The following is a 23,296-nucleotide window of genomic DNA, read 5'->3' as shown; positions in this document are numbered from 1 at the left end:
CATCCACTTGTATTTGGTTTATTTCTCTTAGCATAATGTCCTTAAGATTCAGCCATGTTGGGGGCGCCTGGGTGGCGCAGTCGGTTAAGCGTCCGACTTCAGCCAGGTCACGATCTCGCGGTCCGTGAGTTCGAGCCCCGCGTCAGGCTCTGGGCTGATGGCTCAGAGCCTGGAGCCTGTTTCCGATTCTGTGTCTCCCTCTCTCTCTACCCCTCCCCCGTTCATGCTGTGTCTCTCTCTGTCCCAAAAATAAATAAACGTTGAAAAAAAAAAAAATTTAAAGATTCAGCCATGTTGTAGCATGTGTTAGAATTTCCTTCCTTGTTAAGGCTGAATAAAATTCTACTATATGTACATCTACATTCGGCTTATCCATGCATCTGTTGATGGACACTTGGGTTGCTTCTACCCTTTGGCTATTGTGAATAATGCTGTTATGAACATGGACATATAGGGATATATCTGTTTTATCTCCTCTACTTGAGTGTGAGCTTCTTAATGACAAAGCCTGGGTCTCAATCTTCTCTAGGTGCCTAACATGTGATAGGCACTCAGTAAATATCCATTAAGTAAATAAGACAGGAATCTGCTCCAAAAATGAAGTGAAAAAGTAATCATCTTCCCCACAAATCTGCAAAATGGTAGTATCACACAGCAGAAAAGCACGGGCTTTGCAGTAAGACAGTCCTGATTTCTGGTCCTGGATCTGATTTTATTAGTCTTATAATCTTAGGCATGTTACTTAAGCTCTCAGAGCTGCAGTTCCTCATGTGGTTTTTGCCACAACTAAAAGCTATAACTTATGTAAAGCAGTTAACATAGCACTTGACACATCATAAACTCAAAAAACGTTTAGTAATATTATTATAAAGTCCTATAATAAAAGTAACTTGGGGAGGCTCGAGCCTGGCTGGCTCAATCAATAGAGCATGCGACTCCTGATTCGGGGTCATGCATTCAAGCCCCCACTGAGATTACTCAAAACAACAACAACAACAACAACAAAAACAATCTTCTTAGTGCACATACAAACATGCCATTTAGCTTCCTAGCCATGGTAACCTTAAAGGCAAAGAACACAAAAAAATTCTCAGACCAAACCATTTACAGCAAGTAATAGTCAAAACAGAAAGACACTACCACAGCAGCAACAATGATTCTGGACTGATATCACTGAATGTGGAATCTTGAGCTATACAGTTGCAGCACATGAGCTGGAAATTTTGTCACTTCAAAGGGACAGACTTACATCTTATACTAAAGATCATCTCATTTAGAAAAGCAGCCTGTCCAAGTTCTCATGAATGTTTTTTTTTTAAACATTTATTTATTTTTGAGACAGAGAGAGACAGAGCATGAGCAGGGGAGGGTCAGAGAGAGAGAGGGAGACACAGAATCTGAAACAGGCTCCAGGCTCTGAGCTGTCAGCACAGAGCCCGACGCGGGGCTCGAACTCACAGACCGTGAGATCATGACCTGAGCTGAAGTCGGCCGCTTAACCGACTGAGCCACCCAGGTGCCCCAATCTCATGAATGTTTTAAAATCAGGATTACTTGAGGTTTTTTGGGTGCTTGGGCTAAATCTATCTTGAATTTAATCATAATTCATGTTTTGAAGCTTTTAGTAAAAGATGAAAGAAATAAATAGATCTTGATCTTTAGTACTGTTTCAGACAGAAGTATTTATTTCAATCTGTCTCAAAGGAAATTGAGCTCCCCACCTCACTCCCGGTTCCTCTAGGACATGAATTCCTTTTGAGGTTGCTATCAGAATTTTCCAGACCAGAAACATTCCTTCCAACGTTAGCTCTTAGAAAGGCAAGTTTTTGAGTCTTAGAAGGAAAAGCTTATTCAAGCTTCTTTTTGTCTGCCAAAACAATTAACATTTGCCATGGCTAATTCAAATGGCTCTCCCAGACAAAATCAGAAACTTGACCAAGTAGTTGGGGGAAGAGGGAAGAGAAAAAAAAAGAGAAGGTAAGGGGAAGTTGCCCAAATGCTAATACTGGCCCCAAAATGGCCCCAAGTGATCATAACCCCTAACCTTCTTAAGATAATCATGATTCCTTGTAAATTTAACACTATACTGAGATAATTTATTAAATGGATAACTAAATATGATTTTATGTCTCTCCCAATTTTGTTTTTTTTTTAACTTTACTTTTATTTATCTATTTTAGTGGGGGGGGGGGGAGGGAACAAGTGGGAGAGGGGCAGAGAGAGAGGAAGACGGAATCCCAAGCAGGCTCCATGCTATGGATACAGAACCCAAGCAGGACTCAAACTCACAAACTGTGACATCATGACCTGATTTGAAATCAAGAGTTGGGTGCTTAACCGACTGAGCCATCCAGGTGCCCCCCAAATAAAGCTATTTTAAAAGTCAACTTTATAATAAAATAGTAAATGTTAAGAAATCTCACAATGCACACATGCATGCACATACACATACCACTCATTTTTACAGCCCTGTACCAGTAACTACTTCATTATTTAAGATCCTTCCAGGGTTTCTTTGTGCAAGTTCAAATGTATTTTCTTATCCCTGCTTCTTTCACAAAATGTGCACTCTTCTGCACATTCCTTCTTTCATATAATATATCCTTTGAGATTTTTCTATATTAGTACTTACAGAATACCCTAATTCTTGTTTGTGGTTTAATAGTTTCCCTTGTGTGAACATACTCATTTATTTAACCTGTTTCTCACTGACCCACACTTAGGGTTGTTTCCAATCATTTGCTGTAAGCAACAATGATGCAATGTTTGTTCATTCTTTTTTTTTTTTAATTTTTTTAATGTTTATTTATTTTTGAGAGAGAGAGAGAGATAGAGTATGAGTGGGCGAGGTATAGAGCGAGAGGGAAACACAGAATCCAAAGCAGGCTCCAAGCTCCAAGCTGTCAGCACAGAGCCTGATGCGAGGCTCGAACTCACGAGCTGTGAGATCATGACCTGAGCCAAAGTCAGATGCCCAACTGACTGAGCCACCCAGGCGCCCCTCCTTGTTCATTCTTTTTAACTTGATTTCATCAGGTGATGTTCTGTTCCTGGACTGCCAGTGAGGCAACAGAGTTGTCAAAACTGGGTGTGCGTCTGGCCTCTTCTGCTAACTGGCTGTGACTCTCAGAAAGTTACTTGTATTTTCTGACTCTTAATTTCCTCACTTGTAAATGGGCAGAAGGTTGGTAATGGATTACAACACACTGGGAGAAAAAAAGAATTGAGGAGTCCAGGTAAAAAAAAAAAAAAAAAAAAAAAAGGAGGAGAAGGAGGAAGAGGAAGGGGAAGAGTTGAAAGCTGATCTATCAAAAAAACACATGGTTCATAAATATAGAAGTAAATCATCCTTTAATAGACACCGTTTGACTTAGGCCATGATTATCAGTAGATATTAAAATCATTGGATAGAAGTTGTTGAGGAACAGGATATTCAAACAATCTCAAAGTATCACCGCACAATTTTGCTTATTACAAAGAGAAACAGGTACCTTTACAATGAAGAGATCAAGGCAATATTACTTCATCCACATGATCAAATCTCACATCACCAGTGATATTACAAACTGATACTATGTGTCACCTAATGTGATGCAAAGAAAAGGATGCAACACTGTCTATGTGGAATTCCTACTACAAGCATTTAACTGGAGTTTGTTACAGAAAAAACAATCAGACTAATCCAATTTATGGTCTACCAGGCAATAGACTTGAAATCTTCAAAATTTCAATGTCATAAAAGACAAAAAAGGCCGAGATACTACACTACATTAAAGGAAACTAAACAGAATTACTTTGTGTTAAAGGTCAGAGGGGGCGAGAGAGAGGAGAGAGAGAGAGACAAAGAGACAGAGAGAGAGAGAAAGGAACAGAGACTGATTATAGAAACATTAGAACTGTGGAAATCTGAAAAATATTGTTTCAATGTAATGATATTGTGGTAAATGGGAGAATTCCCTGTGTCTTAAGAGATACATGCTCCAGAGCTTAGAGATAAAGTGTTGTAACGTCTGCAACTCACTCTTAAATGAGTTTTTTGGGAAAAGAAGTGTACATGCGCACACATTTCAACTAACTCCGAAGATCTAAGGAAACCTCCTCCCCATGTGCCTGAAGGTAAAAGGAACCATATCAAAGTAAATGCCACCAGCCAGTCCTACCTTCATGAAGCTTATACTTTTGATCAGAAGGCAAGGCAAAAACAGGAAGCAGCTGGAGATGCTTTTGGTTTTGGTTCCAGAAAACCTACCTAGGGCCTACATCTGCAAATTATTTTTAAGCTAGGTAACTTTTAAAACAAAACAAAACAAAACAAGTTACTTAACCTCACTAAGAATTGTTTCCTCATTTATATGAGGAAAAATGGAAGTAAAATCTACCACCTAACTTTGAGATTATATATTTTTTTATTTTTATTTTTTAACGTTGATTCATTTTTGAGAGACAGTGCATGACCAGGGGAGGGTCAAAGAGAGACGGAGACACAGAATCCGAAGCAGGCTCCAGGCTCTGAGCTGTCAGCACAGAGCCCGATGCGGGGCTCAAACCCACGGATCGTGAGATCATAACCTGAGCTGAAGTCAGACACTTAACCAACTGAGCCACCCAGGCAACCCCTAAGTTTGAGATTATAAAACAGCATACAAAATACACCTTTGTAAAGCATCTTTCATTGAACACTCTCATTAAAAGATATTAGTCTTGGGGCACCTGGGTGGCTCAGTTAGTTAAGCGTCCAACTCTTGATCACAGCTCAGGTCATGATCTCACTGTTTGTGAGATTGAGCCCTGCATCTGGCTCTGCACTGACCATGTGGACCCTGCTTGGGATTCTCTCCCTCCCTCTCTCTCTTCCCTTCCCTTGCTCATGCCCTCTTCTCAAAATAAATAAATAAATAAACAAACAAACAAACAAACAAACTCTCAAACTCTCAAAATAAATAAACTTTATACACACACACACACACACACACACACACACACACACACACACATATATATATATAAAAGGAAGGCTCCTGATGTTTCCACCTTTGTTTCCTTCTCAGAAAACCCAGCACAGAATCTCCCATTTAGCTTATGCTCACAAATATTGGCCAAAGAAGTAACAATAAGACATTACAGGACAGAATGCCTTAAAAAAGTCCTTTGGAATACAAATGGCATTGGAATTAAAGGAAAGAATAATATGAGCTGCCCCAGCGAGAGACAGCAGCCCCTTAACAACAGCACATATTTATGTACATATAAATTTGCCAAAGTCTTTTTAGACACATTATCTCATTTTGACCTCAAAATAACCCCTAATTAATAGAAGAAGAAACTGAGACTTGAAGAGATAAATTTCCACATAGCACAGAGCTCAAATCTGTGTGCTCCACCCAGCCTCATAAGAATGGAAATAATTCATAGCTTGTGAACCTTGCAATCTTTTCCCCAGGGTCTCTGCTGGAACAGAGTGAGTCACTCACTGATGGCCACTCCTAAATTCATACCTTTTCTCCAAAAAAAATGCCAAAAATCTGCCCTGGGATTGCTCCTATTGATCTTCAGAAAGATGAACGGTGGGGCCTTTCAACTACCTGATTCAGCTGTTTTAAAAGTGGAGCTTAAATTCCCCTTTCTAGTGTGGTTGTGTGACTGCAACAGAGAGGAAGTGAGCAGTAGAGGTTATTTTCATCTCAAGGTGATGCTGTCTACATTTTAGTGAAATTAACCATAACTCAAAAATTTTCTGAAAAATTTTCTGGGGAAAACTCTTGGCTGTTTTATTGTTTCAGTTCACTTTTTAAACATCACACTATGTTGTAGGCAGAGATAATGTATTTTATTTATTTCTTCCAGAGATTTTCACATTATTTACATACTCACCTGTACTATCACAGCCATTACAAAAGAAGCAGGAGCTCCGTGATTCCATTTTTGCCCACTTTCTGTCCACCCATCACAACTTCCTTCCCTTTAATAAGAGTTTACCCAAAGTGGCTATTGGACTTGGCAAAGGTAAGTAGAAATGGCACTGTCACAGACTGTTGGTAAAAATTTAAACCGGGGAGCAATTAACGGGGAACTGTTTATGCCCTCTGACCAAGCATGTCCACCCCCAGAAATGTATCCGACAGAAATAATCCCACAAGTTGATCAAAAAAGGATGCATACTCAAATGCGCACTGCAGTGGTATCCCACAGCCTTTAAGACAGGTAAGTTAGAACAACGTGCAAATGTGTGGGACAAATACTCAAAATATATTAAGAGGCAGCAAATAGAATTATATATATTATAATAGTATCATTAGTATATGTGTGTGTGGGGGCGGGGGGAATGACAGAGGGATACACATCAAAATCTCAAAGTGAGGTGGAATCAAATCTATGTGAGGTGTAACTAAGGGGAATCTCCTGTATCCAGTTCATTATCTATTTCTGTAATAAATTTTGATTAATCTTATGTCTAGACTCAAAAAAAAAAATGTAGGATATGTATTTAACGTGCCACTTGCCATCGTTTCCTCTTCGTTGGGAGCAGCTAGTGCTCCAGCTACCTCACTACCTCTAGTAATATAGTAATATCAAAGATAGCGTGCCAGCTCCAGAAGTTTGCGTTCTTTTTTTTTTTTTTTTTATATTTTATTTATTTTTGAGAGAGAGAGAGAGAGAGAGAGAGAGAGAGAAAGAACGGGTGCGAGTGGGGAGGGGTAACAGAAAGGGGACAGAGGATCCACAGTGGGCTCTGTGCTGACAGCATGAGCCCAATGTGGGGCTCAAACCCACAAACTGTGAGATCATGACCTAAGCTGAAGTCAGATACTCAACTGATGGAGTCACCCAGGCACCCCTAGAAGTTTGCATTCTTACAGAATGACAGGATTGTGTTTAGAAAGGACAGTTAAAAATCCCTTACAATATCCCCAATAATTGGTATCACAGCCCATACATAGGCTGATTAAATACTTGCAGTAACCAAGAAAATCACTGTCTTCTGAAGCAACCCTTGATGTCTTCTAGCTTTGGTGTGACATTCCTAATGATGACATTCAGGAACAGCAACTGATCTAGACACCAATATCCACAATATGTCAGGCTAAGCAGATGGAAGAATTATTGCATCCAAGAAAACTAACATTGTTACTGATTATCTAATATGCAGCTCCCATTCAAATTTCTTCAATTGCCCCCAAAATGTCCTTTATAGCTTTTTTTTTTTTTTAAAGTCCAGGATCCAATCAAGAGTTACATGTTGCATTTGGTTGTCATAGCTCTTCAGTCTCCTTTAATCTAGGTCAGTCCCCTATGTATTTTGTTTTATTTTGTTTTGTTTCTCTTTCACGACATTGACATTTTCAAAGATTGCAGGCCAGCTGTTTTGTAGTATGTCCCACAATCTGGATGTGCCTGATTATTTCCTCATGATTAGATTTAGGTTAAACATTTTTGGCAAGAATTCTGCATCAGTGATATTGTGTACTTCTCACTGCATCAGGTTGTCCAGTTTTACTGTTACCTTTTTTCTTTGTGTTATCATTGTGGTTATTAAGCGAGTATCAGCCAATAAATAAAATATTTAAACCAAGAAATAAATATAACGTTAAAAACAGTTACTATGACCACCAGGTATACAAGGCATAGTGCCAGACATTTAAAAAAATATATTATCTCATTTAAACCTCACAACAATCTTGCAAAAAACCTGAGTTCCAGAGACGTTAAATAACTTGCCTAAAGACACACATATAGTGACAGAAAAATATGTGCATGCACACATGAACTCTCTCTCTCTCACTCACTCACACACACACACACACTTTAACATATGATCCTGGCGTCATGGTCTCTGCAAGGACCCTCTAGAGACAACTAAAGACCACTACCTTAGACACATCTTGTGAAGCCTATCTAGTTTTCAATGGTTGGATTCCTATGGAGAAGGAACTGAAAACAAATTATCTATGGTCTATATAAAATTCTTCCATACTTGGAAGTGTTCTTATTTGGAGATGAGCCACATTTCCATCATAGCCAAGAAAATAAGGCAATGGTTCCATAAACTATTATAACATTCTGGTGTTTTGTTCATTTTTTTTTTTTTTTTTTTTTTTTTTTTTTTACTCTTCTGCAACAAAGTGAGAAAAATAAAGACAATGTAGAGAATTTTTCATAAAGCTCAATACATTTTTAATTTTAAAAGTATGGTCTCTCTCAACTTTTGGTATTAAATGTCCTTTATTTTATGAGATAAAAGTGAAGAGGTCATTTTTTAAAAAATGTATCTTTACTATAGAAAAATAACCATTGTCAATAGCTCAGCCAATTTTATCTTATTTTTTGTAATTCTGCTTGTCATAAAATTCAAAAGTTTGAGACCCACTAATTTAGGGAACACTATACAATTTTAAAATTATTTTTGAGAAACTAACTTGAATAAAGGAAGTTCAGCCCAAAAAGAAACCAGATCTGAAATATTTCTGAATTTCCCTAAAAGTCATCTACAAAATATCTCAAAGGCTGCAGGTCTCAGGAACACATTTTAAAGGATTTGTTAAAAGCATTTCACATTTGCCACTTGGCATTACTAAATGTCCTCTTCCAATGCATTGATACTTCCTGCTTTTGAATGGACCCTCAGTGACTTAAGTTAATTTACTCAGTCAACAAACTTTCAGAGTCCCTAATCTGTGCAAGATACTCTATTTGGAGCCCTTTCTTGCTTCGTGTCTCAGGTCAAAGGTCTCCTGCCCCTCTCACCAATAAGAAAGAATGAAAGCCTTCCTTCGGGCTGTGCTCTCCTACGGTGGCCTACATCACTCTCTTTATGTGACTATGTTTGTCTCTCTCACCAAGTGAATTCTGCCAAGGCAAACACTATCTCATTCAATACTGTATTCTTAGCATGGTGCATATACAGCTAGGGGGAATCAGCATAAATTAATAGAATAAATATATTTTACAGACGCGGAAACTAAAGTTCAGAAATAGAATATAACATGTCCAACATCATACAGCTAATAAATAAGCAGCACCTGATCTTAGAAAGCTTCACAGAGCTGTCTTCAAGTCCACTATGCCACATCCTACACTTGGACAGGCTGAAGGAGAGAAAGATCTTGATGTCTGTCTGGAGCTTCAGAGTCAACCTGCCCAAAAGTCCCTCCTTGAACAAACAGACAAAAATCTGGACTCTGTCGAGTGTTCTTTTTTTCTAAAAATGGCATTCCCAGTTGCTCAAGGAAAAACTCTCTTGACTCCTCTCTATCCTCACATCTACTCAATCGACAATCTTATCAGTTATCATCTTCAAGTTGAGCATCTCGCCAATCTCTTTCCTTCTCTCCAAGCCATCTGCCACCACCCTAGACCCAAGCCACCATCATCCCTCATGCAGACTACAAGAATGACTTGCTACTTGTCATCCATACATTCACTTTGGCCAGTCCTTTCCTCCAATCTCTTCTTCACATAACAGCTAAGGTGATGTTTTCCATATCATTCTACATATATAATTCATCTAGCTAACTAAAGCCCTTTGTTAGGTTCCTATTACTGTTAGAATAAAGACCAAAATTCACATAAGGCTCAGAAAACTCTACACTCTGCCCACCTCTCCAGCCTGCTCTGGTCTCGCTCCCCTTTGCTCTGCTTCCATATACTGACTGACGTCCTTTCAAACCCTCATATTCACTCCTCTGTCTTTTGTACTTTGAACATGCAGTTTCCCTTGTCAGAAGCCTTCTTTGTGTCCCTGTAAGCAGCTCTCATTGACAACCTAAGTTACTTTCACTCACTCTTCAAGTTTCCTGAAGTGTTGTCTCCTATAGGAATCCTTCTCTGATTCCCCTAGACAGGGTGAAAGCACCAGTGAGGCACTCCTATTCGACCTTATAGCACATCTCCTTTTTGTCAGTAACATTCATCACACTGTGATTACTTGTCCAATGATTATCTCCCTGGTAGAATAGAAATGCCATGAGGGCAGGGGAAACCTCTCTTCCCACTGATATATCCTCAGTCCTGAAAACACAGTAGTTGCTCAATTAATATTTGCTGTCAGAATGATGAACTGGGACCAAATGGGAGCAGGCTATGATGATATGAGGCTAAGCCAAGGGGCAAGGATCTTTATCTATTTGCAAATATGTAAACAGAGGCAGAAAGAAATGCATAGTTATTCAAGGTCACAGAGATAGTGATGGCGCTAAATCTAACCCATCAGTCAGCTCATTTGTCCCTTTAAAACACTACAAAGCATCAGTAGGAGGGGGAGGATCTTAAAATAAGAAAATTAGTAATGAGGGGAGCCTAGGAAGCTCAGTTGGTTGAGCGTCTGACTTTGGCTCAGGTGATCTCGTGGTTTGTGAGTTCAAGCCCCAAGTCAGGCTCTGTGCCAACAGCTCAGAGCCTGGAAGCTGCTTCAGATTCTGTGATTCCCTCTCTCTGTCCCTCTCCTGCTCATGTTCTCTCTCTTTCAAAGAATAAACATTAAAAAAATTTTTTTAAGAAAATGAGTAATGAGAAGGTGGTAAGAGACATGTCTAGAAGACCTTCTGAATCTGCCTGTCACACTGGTTGCCTCCATACTACCAACAGTCAGACTCAATGCCTAGAAAAGCACTAATGTTAAACAAACACACATAACCACCACCACTCCCTTCTCCTTAAGGGGCGATATAAAATAACAAATGTTTTCATCCAAAAGAAGACACCACAGGAGGGAACACTGTTGCCACTCCAATTCTCTTAAAAAAAAAAAAAAAAAAAAATGGGCAGTTTGGCCACCTGGATTGCTCCTCAGCAGTCAACAGAGAAGATGGCCTTCCCACCACTCACTGGAGCAGGAATCAGGAAAAAAAAAAAAAAAAAAAAAGTATTAAATGACGCAGAAGCCATTTGAAGTCTTCTTATCCTTGGGAATTAAGAGAACATTTCATGTAAAGCAATTTTTTTTAAGTTTTTGTTTATTTAAGTAATCTCTACACCCAATGTGGGGCTCAAACCATGACCCCAAGGTAAAGAGTCTCTTGCTCTTCCGACTGAGCCAGCCAGGTGCCCCTCAGGTAAAGCATTTAAAAACCTTGCTAACACACTGGCAGTTCTTAATACAGGTGCCAAGGTAAAGAACAGTGACATGCGCTCAGTGGCAACATGCACTGTCCACACGCTGCTGAGGCCAAATTATGTCCGTCACAGAAGCCACAAAGGCCACAAGGTCAGGCTCATTGCTGCTCATCTTGCTTGGCACCCACTGAAAGAAAGAGAAAAGCCCAAGAGGACTCTGTGGAATAAATACTCACCAAGTCTACATCCACCATTGAGTTTCTGAGTGAGGTAAAGAAGGGGTGAGGAGGGTATTCAGAGATTGGAAAAAGGCTTAGACGTGATATATTGGTAATAAGAGGAAAATTTTGACATGGAGAGGAAAAATGGGAATTGTAAATGGAGAAACAGGGAAAGAAACTGAAAGAACTTCAAGAGACATAGAGGGGTGGGGCAAGGAAGTTACAGGCGAAAAGGGTAGGCTGGCCAGGAGAATACACAGTAAGCACCAGAGAAACGTAGAGAGAGGCAAAGCCAGGCAGTCTTTTCCCAAATCCCAAAGCTGCTAATTGTATCCCAATAAATCACTCTACTACAAAGCCCATATAACAGACTGTCCTTTGCATTCAGTAACAAGCAGCATTTAACGAAGCATCACCCAGCTGCAACTTTGGAGACCTAAGGTCTGAATCAAAAATGAACAAAATTTGTTCAGCAGCAGAAGACAACCAGTAATGACTTTCACAATGCCTGACCTGGCTAAAAAAAGGTTTGGCAGTTTGGAGTAAGCATAAAATGCTCTGGCATTTCTCCTTCTTTTGACATTCCAGGAGGGGGTGTGGTTGACCCCAAGTCCATTCATTTCCAAGGTTGTAGATCTCTCAGCTAAGACTGGCCCCATCTGTTCTGGAGTCAGCCAGCTGTTTATCTCCAAGTAACATTTATTGCACTAATCATCCTAATAACTCTTACAAGAAAAAAGCCAAAATCATACAAGCCAGAATGCTTACTGTCCTATTAAGTGCGTCAGTTGGCTTAAAAACAAAACCCAAAAAACAAAAAAACACTACTATGCTCCTGAGTTTCCCTAGCCAGGATCGCTCTTCCTTTCAGAAGGTATCTTGTGAGTACCTTTCAGTGATGGTAAATGAAGGTTAGCAGTGCTTCTAACTTTCCCTTTCCCCAATGCGTTAAAATGAACCAGGGTTTCCCTAATGATCCCTTCTCCAAACCATTAGTTGTGACTGGTGACTGTGCCACACGAAAAGGCAGCTCATTATGGTACCATTGTCAGTGGCAAGGAGCCTACTGCAACATAATTTAAAACACTCACACGAGCACAAATCTGTCGGCTCCACTTCCAAACAATCCTGCAGTAGGGAGAAGAAAAACACTTAACAAAAATGCTGCTTCCAGCAGCCTAAGAGAAGCTTCCTTAGACACGTGAAATGTTTCTGACTGGCAGGGAGTGCACCATTAAAGGACACTGTCACCTCAAATCATCAGAAAAGGCGAGACAAACGACATAGGCACACACACATAAAATAGAGCCCCACAAAACTTAACCTACTCAGGAGAAGCACGCTCATCTTAAAAATAAATAGTGTGTGCTTGCTCGAGCGACATAGAAATGTTCTAAAGTAGTGCAACCACAGTAAATCACTGTCTCCATTTCTCCCCACGCATCACCCCTTCCCACTCAAAACCTCAGCACTCGGGGCCGTCTGTGACAGGACTGCAGTCCGCCACCTCTGCCTTCTTCTGATTTTCCAAGAGCACTTCCCAACATCCTCCCCAGCCCAGCCCCCTCTTCCACCCTCAAAAAGGTTGAGGGGAGTTGCGACTAGGGAATTGGCAGGAATCGGTCCTCCGGCGGGGGAAGGTTGCTAGAGTTGTTCTTTGCAGTGACCCAAATTGCAGAGCTTTTCGCTTAGCAGCACTTGCGAGCACCTCTCCAGCCCTCCCGCCCCCATCTTCCCAAAAGAAAGCCTTGAGAATTAAGCGGGAGGAATAACTTGGTAGAACCATTTGAATAAATCACTTCAACTCACCTGGTTTGGGATATTTCTCCCCACCCCAGGCATAAACAAAAATGATGTGCGAATGAGTCACGCAGGCAAGGGAACGTGTTGCGATGTCCTAAGTCCAAGGGCTGGAGTGAGTCCCTGCCCTGGTGCTGCTGCTACTCTTAGCTCAGCTGGAGCAAGCGGCAATCGCAAGCCCAGCAGCAGCAGGGGGGTGGATAGACCGTAGCACAATGAATGCAGTGGGGTTTTTGCAATGACATCATCCCTCTGTCCAAAAGGCCCCAATAGCCATGCTCAGGAGCGGTGCATTCTGGGAATCGTAGTCTTCTAAAGGCCTGGCAGGACACCGAGGCTATCGCGGGAACTACAATGCCCAAAATGCGCCAAGGTCGGACGTGCCCGGAGTGGGCGAAAGGAGCGAAGGGGACTCGGCCGCCATGTTAGGAGTGCTGGGACGATTCTGCGGATCCCGGCTGAGGTTTTAGGGAGCTTGCGAGCCGAGTGGTGGTGCAGTGGGGACGGTGAGGTGGAGGATAAACCGGTTGGAGAGCCTAAGGCCCGAACCTGGGGACCTGGGGTGGAGGCGGCATCTGGGGACAGATTGTAGGGCGGGTCCGGCTGGAGGCAGAATCAAGAGGCCGATTGGGCCTCGGCCTTACGGTCCAGCAGGTTGTATATAGGCCCCCTACACCTCTTGCTCCTTTTTCTTATTAAGAGATTGAGGGAGTGGGTTTACTTCTGAGCTCAGAGCATCATTTCGGCCCGCTAACAGGACACTCGGAGCGGTTAGTGTCTTTGTTGGGCTGCGGGGACGCCGGGCGGTTACCCGTTTCACTTCGGAGGAGCCCGCTTCTACCCACGGAGTTGGGTTATTTCTCCCAATTTTATTTTTATCTTTTTGTCATTGATACTCCAACCTTATTAATCCTCCGCAAAGTTTCGGACCCTCTTTGCTTTTTCATAAAGGAATGATTTGCAGAAGGGTCCAAAGAAATCGATGTCGAAAAATCGATGTTGGCTCTAGTAGCCAAAGCTGGAAAGGGACGGTGCTTTGGCGCCGCAATTAAGAAAAGACTAAGAGAGGTCTAAAGGAGTAACACCCGGTTTAAAATGCCCAGGATATTTTTGATGACAGGCCCATTGACGGCTGGCTATCGGTTTCGGAGTAACGTGGGTTCTTGAATAAACTAGAGTGTATGCTAAAATACTGAGAAGACAGGGTGGTTCATTAGCATTAATCACCAACTTATTTTAAAAATACATTTAGTGTTTCACCTTTGGTATTCCATATATACTATTACTTTAAGAACTAATTTTTTAAAAATGAAACGAAAGTCACTGGTCTTAAGTTATCTTGCTCAGTATCTCAAATGAACTGTATTTTTTCCTAATTGTGTTACTGAAACTGCTGTGTGTTTGTTCTTTTTCAGAGTCTGTCTACACTGTGAAAGATGGAAAATTTCTTTTCCTCCTGAGGGTGTCTGAAGTGTTAAAAATGCAATAATACTTTATGCTGTTTTTCTCCCTTTTGCACAATTATTCTGAAAACAAAACTTGTTACTTTGGGTCAGTAAGGGTATGCATTTCACCTCTCTGTTAGTAATACTACAGGTGATGAATGTATTCTATCAGGAAAGGCTAAGCAGAGTGATTAGAAATGATAAAAACATGGTAGAAACAGTCTTTCAGATGTATGCAGATGACAACTTCAAAAACATAGAAGAATGGTCTGCCATGTTTCTGAGAACAAGTCACAAGATGAAAGGCTTTATTTCATTTTTAACAAAAGTAATATGTGTTGGTTTCATTTATCCATGCAATACAATGGGAAAGACTCATACAAATATTTCTGTTCAGAAATACTGTCTTTGCAAGTAATGGTAAGTATAGGAAAGGGAGCAAAATGTTTGCTGTTTTCTTTCTGACCTTCAGTATAACTGTAGAAGTGTTTCACTTTTTTTTTAATGTTTACTTATTTTTGAGAGAGAGAATATGAGCAGGGGAGGGGCAGAGAGAATGGGAGACAGGATCGAAAGCACTGACAGCAGAGAGCCCTGCCGCTTAACCGACTGAGTCAGGTGCCCCTAACTGTTTTACATTTAACAGAGAGAAAATTGGTCAGGTTTGCATTTAGGCTTAGTTTCAAACTCTTAAATTATTTTTAGGGGTTGGTGGTTCACTCGTGTGTCTTATTTTACAAAGCTTTAGTGAATCTTGTTCGTTGTACAAGATATTTCTTTATATAAGCAATAACATCCTCAATCTGAGTTACTATGGAAGACAAATTTGCAGGGGTAGGGGGCAGATTGCTTACAGATCTTGTATGTGAGAAACTAGACCTATATGATGCAGTGATTTCTGTAGTGTAATTTGTCATATGTTTAGGTAGTTTGAAGTTTTCCAGGCTTACATCCAGCGGACATCTAACCATAAAGAAATGAAACATCTATTTAATATCTTTAAAAAGACTCTGATTTAACCTTTAACTTTTAGGGGGAAAAGTCTGCATCCTTCTTTAGAAATTTTATTTCCAAAGTTAATATTTGAGGAATTGGACACCAGCTTCTGAAAGATTAGCCTCAGTGATCCAGAGAAAGCACTGGGTTAGGTGAACGTTGAAAAGTGGGATTAGGAATGCTTGAGGTGGATAAAGCAACTTAAGTTCTTTTCATCTCAGAAAAGAATTAGGATATTGATTTGTGTTATAGGTAGCTTATTAAAGAGTATGGAGTCATTTGCTCTTATGGCAGGGTTTTTTTTCAACAGCTTCAAGTGTCAGGATCACATAGAGAACTCTAAAAATATATAGCTGAGAACTCTAAAATAAAATAAAAATATATAGAGAACTCTAAAAATATAAAATAAAACAGATAGTTGTCCACTCATCTGTTGAATTATTGTTGAGTTATTCTGTTAGGTTGGAACCCATTGTGTATTTTTAAAACTATGAGTGAGTGGACAGTGGTAGGGTAGACTAGTTCTCTACATCCCATATTTGTGTTTATTGTGGTGCATTACACTAGTAATAATAAAACTTTTGGCAAAGATTACAGGCTTGTTAGTAATTATACCCATAAATGAATTCTGAAAATGTGTAGATGAGGAAATGATCTGGGGATCAGTCTATACATTGGTGAGGGGAGTGGGTTTGGGAAGATTTAGTTTAGCCTTATGAGTACCATGATATCTTGAATTATCTGGATATTTCTTAGAGTTGAGTGTAATACTAAGAAAATAAGGATAAGAGACACTTATTGAATAAGAGCTCATGCTATCACAAGGTTATGGTAAAGCTATTCAGATTTTTTTTTTTTTTTTTTTTTTTTTTTTTTTTAATTTTAGAGAGCAGGAGTCTGGAAAAAGGGCAGAGAGAGAGAATCCCAAGCAGGCTCCATGCTGAGCATGGAACCCAATGTGGGGCTTGATCCCACAACCCTAGGATCATGACTGGAGCTAAAATCAAGTCAGGTACTCAACCTGTTGAGCCACCCAGGTGTCCCAAGCTATTCAAATATCTAAAAGAAGTATCTAAAAAAAAGGCAACAAGATAACTAGAATTTTTTGAAAATAACTTTTCTCTTCAATAACTCCTTTCCTTGCTGTGAATCCTAAGTTTTTTAAATTGGTGATGTCAGGGTGCCTGAGTGGCACAATCGGTTGAGTATCTGACTCGGTTTCAGCCTAGGTCATGATCTCACAGGTTCATGAGTTTGAGCCCTGTGTTGGGCTTTGTGGTGGAAGCGTGGAGCCTGCTGGGACTCTGACTCACACTCTCTCCCTCCCTCCCTCTCTCTTTCTCTTTCTCTCTCTCTCTCTCTCTCTCTCTCTCTCTCTGTCCATCCTGTGCTCATGCTCTCTCTGTTTCAAAAATAAATAAACTTTTAAAAATAAATAAAGATGTTATCTTATGTAGAGAGACGAGTCCTAAAAGTGCAGTGACAAGAGAATTGGAAAGCAGGGGGCTAAGATTCCAGGAGCCGAAGCATCAGTCCCCTGGCTCAAGCCTCTTTTATTTTTGCAAATTGTCTGATGGCAGCAAGCACATACAACATAGTATTTGGCATCTTGACAGGTCACGCACCTGCAGTGTATTCCATACTGGGTCATGGCACCAGACCATGGGTCATGGGTCTGGCACCAGACAAAACATTCTTATCCCCAGGCCTCGCGCCTGTATGATGTCCTTCTGGAGAGAACGAGCAGTCCCAGCAGCTTTCCGTCCTGAGAATGAAACTGCTTTTGGTTTCTTGCTGTTCTGTCCCTTTCCTTCAGGACATTCTTCCAGTGCCTCCAGCTTCTTATTCTCCAACAATCTTAGTATTCTTGGTATTTAGGTGAATGGTATACAATAGAGTATCTTTTTTTTTTTGTAAGTTCCAAATTCTTTGATTCATTACTGAATTTGTCTGGACTCTTTGCATTCAAAATCCTGTAACATTCTGTCATCTGTGTCTGCTAAGGAATGAATACAACATTCAAGAGGACAAGCATTTTAAATTATGAAAGCAGTCCTAGAATTCAGGCACTTAATGGGTCCATCTTTAGTTGAGGGAAGTCCTATTGGATATGGAATGTGAAGACTGACTTCAGTATTTTGAGGAATATTGGCTTCCATTCCTGCTGCTTCAGTGTGAAATCTACCTTGAATAGCTTGCTCAGTATCGCAGAAATTAGTAACATTCTAAGCCTCATTGATAATAGCAGCCTCTAGGGATGTTGATGAAGATTAAACAAAAATAATTGTGTAAAACATTTAGGAAAGGATTTTGGAATATGTAAATTTGCTGTGGATCTTTTTTTTTTTTTTTTTTAATTTTTAACAGTTGGGTAAATGGTAATTTTTTTATTGGATGCTTTTAAAAATTAGCCACAGAGTAGTTTAGAGTCATAAGGACAGAGGTTACCTTAGATGTACTCTTCCAACAATTTGGTCAAATTTTACATGACCAAGTTCCTAGCAAAATAGTTCCATTTCTTCCTTTGATACAGTGATATGGGGCAACAATCTTTTTCAGCCCATACTGCATAAAAGAAGTGTTATATATATTAAAAAGTTCTAAAATAATACTTTTCTATGCCAACCTATAAAATTTGAGAGAACAACTATCTCTTTTGCTATCTTTATCTCTTTTCCAAAATAGAAATAATTTTCTTAACCTTTCTCAGAAATGAAATGCCAGCAACCCAAAGGTGATATAGACCCAACAAGTACATTAAAAGTTATTCTAACCTGATCACAGAGTTGAGACAAGTAAACTTAAAGGGGAAAAAACATTTTATGAAAACATCTTTACAGACCTCACCTTAGATTAAGTTAGATGTTTTCTAGTGTACATTTCTATGAGTGAACACAGCATGTGCCATACAGGGTTTAGCGGTTGGACTTTCTCTAGGGAAGATCTTAACACATTCTGGAAACTTTAATATTTCATATTTTAAATACTTTGAGTTAATATTCAGGAAACTAAAATGTATGTTTTCTAGTCTTAGATGACGCATGGTGTTTGAAACAAATTGGCATAATTTTAGCTGCTGGAGTTTATAGGCCACTGAAGGTAAATGCAGTAAATATCCCAAGGTCAAGATTTAAAATCCAAATGTCCATAGTTGATGATTAACCAGAAAAGTGAGCCCTATTTATCTTGTGATTTGATTTCTCAGTTTTTAATAGGTTTGGATAATTTTAACACTAGAAAATATTTCTTTGCAGAAGTATATGAAGATGAATTTAATCAAACATAAATGTTTATGAATATAAAGCCTTTTAAGGAAACTGCAGAAATATGCAGTTGTAAGCAATTATGTAAGTATGCACATACTGAAAATTCTTAACTTGGTACATAGACATTGAGGGTGCTATATGGATTTGAACTTGCTGTGAAGGTCAATCCTCAGTCATATCATAAACCCTTTTAGGACGTGTTCATCATTTACCCTCTTAACACCTAACTCATGAGTTGATGAATTAAGCACATAGATGTTTATCAAATTGAATAGCTTTTTTAAGTTTTTAAACATGGTCAAGTAAAGCAGTTGCAGAAGTGGTAATATAAGAGTAAACTGCAAATAACATTGACATACTAGAGCATTTACTTTACAATTGACATATTGATACTAAAGAGCAACTTCTATAAGTATAGTAATAAATGACCTTTACCACTCTCGTCCTATTTCAGTGAAATACTGTACTAACAATAGTGTGGTACATTTCCTTTGTCTCAGTTATGAATGTGGTGAAAGTTAAGTGTTACTTTTGGTGATGAACTTTACATTTATTACCTTCTTTAGCTTTTGACAGTCTCAGTGCAAGCATCTCCATTTCAATGCCACTTTGTTTACTTTGTGTATTTAATGCTGGGTTTTATGCCTGTTTTGAGTTTCAGTCCCATGACCCATTTTCAGTATTCATTTTTGTGTGTCTTTTCAAAATTGTTTGCTTCTCTATTTCCTGCTTGTCTTGAGATAATTTATGAGCAATTTTTGTTGCTTTTCATGTTACTGTGTATTTGCTTGAGATGGGTTGCTGGACTTTCTCATTTTGCAGATAAACTCTGCTCTTTCACATTCCTGGGACCTGTTTGGCATTTGTTGGAGTACTGGGTTGCTAATAATGGAAAAGCTGAAGAATCGAGTACTGAGAAGAAGCCAGAATTGAGGGGTTTGGGGAGTGAATGAATGGGAGTGGGGTAAGAAGTAGGTACTTAATGTAGATAATTTGTTTTATGAAGTTTGGCTCTGAAAGAGGCAAGAAATAATAGGATATAAAAAGAGGGCATGTGGGATTGAAAGAGGGTTTATATTAAATCTTCCTACTTAGAGGCCAAAATCACACTACTTCAGGGCACTCTGATCATTTCTCAAAGCAATCAGGATTTAGGATTCTACCCTGCTCTGAATGGGGCCAGGAGAGGAGGGAAAGAGCTCTGAAGTACTTTTGTAATTTTTTTCTACATTATACTCCGTACTTTCCATTTGATTTGATTATTTTTCCTTTCCAGTTCCTTCAAGGGTTTTCATGGCTACCATTTGACCAACCTTCTGCTTGAAGAATAGTGCATTTTTATGACAATTCCAAAAAAGAGTAGCAATGACCAAGAGCCTAGGCTTCTTTCGAGAACTTATTGGTCCTAAAAAGGTGGTGTTTGCCCTTTATACCTATATCATTAATACTTACCAAGCAAACCTGACTGAGATCCTCACAATCACTGTTAGAGAAAACAGTGCTCATTTGAACCAGGAGATTAAACTTGAACAAAATTTGTCCTTGTCTAGCTGTGGTTTTCAAGATACATTACCTAGAGGAGGAGAAATCTGAAATAGATTCTTTAAGTTATTTACATAAGGAAGGTAGGATTGTGGAAATAGAGAAAAATGCACGAGAGAAAAGCATCTAACATCTTAGGGCAACAAAGCCCTCAACAAAAAATCCGTTTCTGACAGTTATGAACTAAATTCTCCATTGCTTGAACTCACTATCATTACCCAATAATTTAAGTGAGCTGCTGCTTCCCTTCAGAGGTTTAACTAGCAGAATAAATAGGTGTCAGCAAGAGAACAGCTAAGACAGGTAAGGATTCTGTATAATCAAAAATCTCAAAAGAAGTTGGTTATTACTAGATCCTGACACTCTGTATGTCCAAATATGTTTCATTTCCTTTGATGAAATAGGTACCAGAAGAAATAACTGGAAGTATTTCTGAGAAAAGACTTGTGGCTACCAATTGAATTGCTGTTACCAAGTTACATTTTGAACACCAAGGCATTGTGCAAAGCCCCATACATCCAACATGACTCCCAAGTTAGCTAACACTTGACTTTGTGTCCAGGCTAATAACTGTTTCTCGCAAATGTAAGGCTGTCCAGCGCTCTTACCACATCAACTGTCTGGAAGGAGGAAAAAACATGAAAATAAATGTTAACTATGTAATTGTTTGTTGTCATGGGCCCAAAGTTAGACCCAGATTTGGAAACCTATCAAATACTCCTGCTTACTACTGTTAATGTGGGTAATTATCTTAATTGTTAATATTAAGTATTAATACTTACCTGCTCAGTAGTCTAAGATAAGAAATAGACTTCATACAGGTTCATTTGTGTGCCTGAGCCCATTCTGGTTTTCAGTAGAAACTGGAAAGTTATTTATGGCCCATTGTAACTTAAGATAACCCTAAATTTCTGGAATATATCTTGGTGTTGTATAGAATTCACTTCAAGTTCACTTAATAGTTCACAGGAAACTGAAAAATAATTTTTCTTATAGTGCTGGTGAGCACATCCTGTTAAAATACTTGTGAACTAGTTGAGGTCAAGATAGAACTACAGCCTACTTATCACGTATTTGCCAATAGTAGTATAAATTATGGATAAATCCTTTTAAGATCACAACTTGATTGTGGAAATTTGCTTTAGTAAAAAGTAAGGACTTCAACAAATCCTAAGTTTGAATCTCAATACTTAAGTGACTGTGCTTATTCATCATTCTGAGACTTTCAATCTTAAAAAAATAACAGTTGCTGAATTCATTGAGTTTTCATAAGAAGGAAATAAATGAAAATGATTAACATTTAATAAGCCCTCAAAAAGCAGTATGCTATGGTGGCTTACAGCAGTCTCAGCCAGTCTACCTGGGTTGAAATCACACTTCTGCCAATTTCTATGTGGACTTTGAACAAGTTTTTAAACTACCTCACTTCATCTGTGCAGTGGGAATGATACCTTTCTCACTGGGTTGATACCTAACTTAGTAAGCAGTACTTTATATAACTACTTTACCTGTATGGTGTGTATATAACAAATATATCCTGTAATGTCTATGCCATTTTATATATGTATATAAAATGTGTATCATACAATATTTATGCCATGATTTACAATTAACTGAAGGACTCTATCACACTGACAGTTTAAAGATTGAGAAGGTAGGGAAAGTATTGTCTAAAAACCACTTTCAGGTGAGCTCAGGCTTTATGGCCCACTTGAATATTAATCTAAAAAAATTTGAAAGGCTTAACTTGAAAGAAATGCTTTGGAGTCAGGCTTGGGTTATGGATTTGGGGTCTGATAATTAGTAACTAAGATGTCAGCCTAGGCAAATTAACTTTTTGAATCTGTTTTGGGGTTTTTTAATGTTTATTTTGAGAGAGTGTAAGCAGGGGAAAGGCAGAAAAAAAAGAAGAGAGAATCCCAAGCAGGCTCTGCGCTGAAAGATCTCACGAACTGTGAGATCATGACCTGAGCCAAAATCAAGAGTCATGCTTAACCAACTGAGCCACCCAAACACCCCTTGAATCTAAGCTGTTTCTTTATGTTTAAAAATGTAGCATTTAGGGGCACCTGGGTGGCTCAGTTGGTTAAGCATCCACCTCTTCATCTCAGTTCAGGTCTTGATCTTGGGGTCCTGAGTTCAAGCCCCACACGGGGTTCCATGCTAGGCATGAAGCCTACTTAAAGGAAAAAGAAAAAGCATTTAACAATACCAAATACATGGTTCTCTATGATGTTAGTTGTGCAGTATGATCTACAGGCTTCTAGCATCCAAATCTGGGATACATGCTAAAAATGCAGATTCTGATGTCCCACCTAGATATACTAAAAAATCTAAGGTTGAGATCTAGGGATCTGCATTTTTAATAAATTCATCGGGTGATTGCTCTCTACCTATTCTTGAAAGCACCATGGTGAAATAGCTTGCCAAAGTTACTTCTAAATATTCCAAAGATAGGCCCTCTATTTTTCGTGTTCCTCAGTCTTCTTTCTTTTGTGCTCAATAGCTCTTATTGCTGTAACTCTTAAGATACAGATGCCAAAATTTAAAAAGCATTTCTGCACACATATATTCAGTGAAAAATAAAGCCCAACCACATGAATTGCTTAATTAAGGTGTATAATATAGGGTTTTTTTTTTTTAAGGGAAATGAACAAATTATATCTTAATCTAAAGGATCTGATTGAAAAATGAGCAAAATGCCCTATACTACTTTCATTAAAATTTTTGAATAATAAGCCGTACGTAAAGTATTATAAACATACAAAATATCAATATTTGGGGCACAGTTTCAATCCATTCTAAATTGATTTCTTTGATTCTGTAAGAATGTATTGCGTAATTGCCAAGCTAAAGGCCCTGGAGATATAAAGAAGATTATGGCCCTCTAGACTTAACATTTTTAGTGTCCTGGACCCCTTTGTCAATCGAGTAAAGTCTATGGGTCACTTTTCCAAAAATACAAAATGTTTTTAAA

General features: G+C 39.0%; 1 protein-coding gene and 1 long non-coding RNA gene across 3 annotated transcripts in view; one reads left to right on the top strand and one right to left on the bottom strand.

The window, feature by feature from the left end:
• Positions 1-13,308, bottom strand: part of RAB30 (RAB30, member RAS oncogene family) — an 85,238-nt gene extending 71,930 nt beyond the window's left edge. Inside the window, exon 1 of one of the 2 annotated variants that reach the window (XM_045483822.1) lies at positions 13,080-13,308. The gene's annotated coding sequence lies outside the window, so the exon portion shown is untranslated. The remainder of the gene's footprint in view (positions 1-13,079) is intronic. The other variant, XM_045483818.1, reaches the window with a different exon arrangement.
• Positions 13,309-13,441: 133 nt separating this feature from the next.
• Positions 13,442-21,487, top strand: LOC123601087. The gene is made up of 2 exons (XR_006713962.1): positions 13,442-13,576; positions 14,486-21,487. It is a non-coding gene; the product is annotated as an uncharacterized LOC123601087 (long non-coding RNA).
• Positions 21,488-23,296: the final 1,809 nt, after the last annotated feature.

Source organism: Leopardus geoffroyi, chromosome D1 (genome assembly GCF_018350155.1).
Source record: "Leopardus geoffroyi isolate Oge1 chromosome D1, O.geoffroyi_Oge1_pat1.0, whole genome shotgun sequence".
Lineage (NCBI taxonomy): Eukaryota > Metazoa > Chordata > Mammalia > Carnivora > Felidae > Leopardus > Leopardus geoffroyi.
Note: the sequence above shows the minus strand (reverse complement) of the source record. Positions and strands in the feature narration are given on the sequence as shown.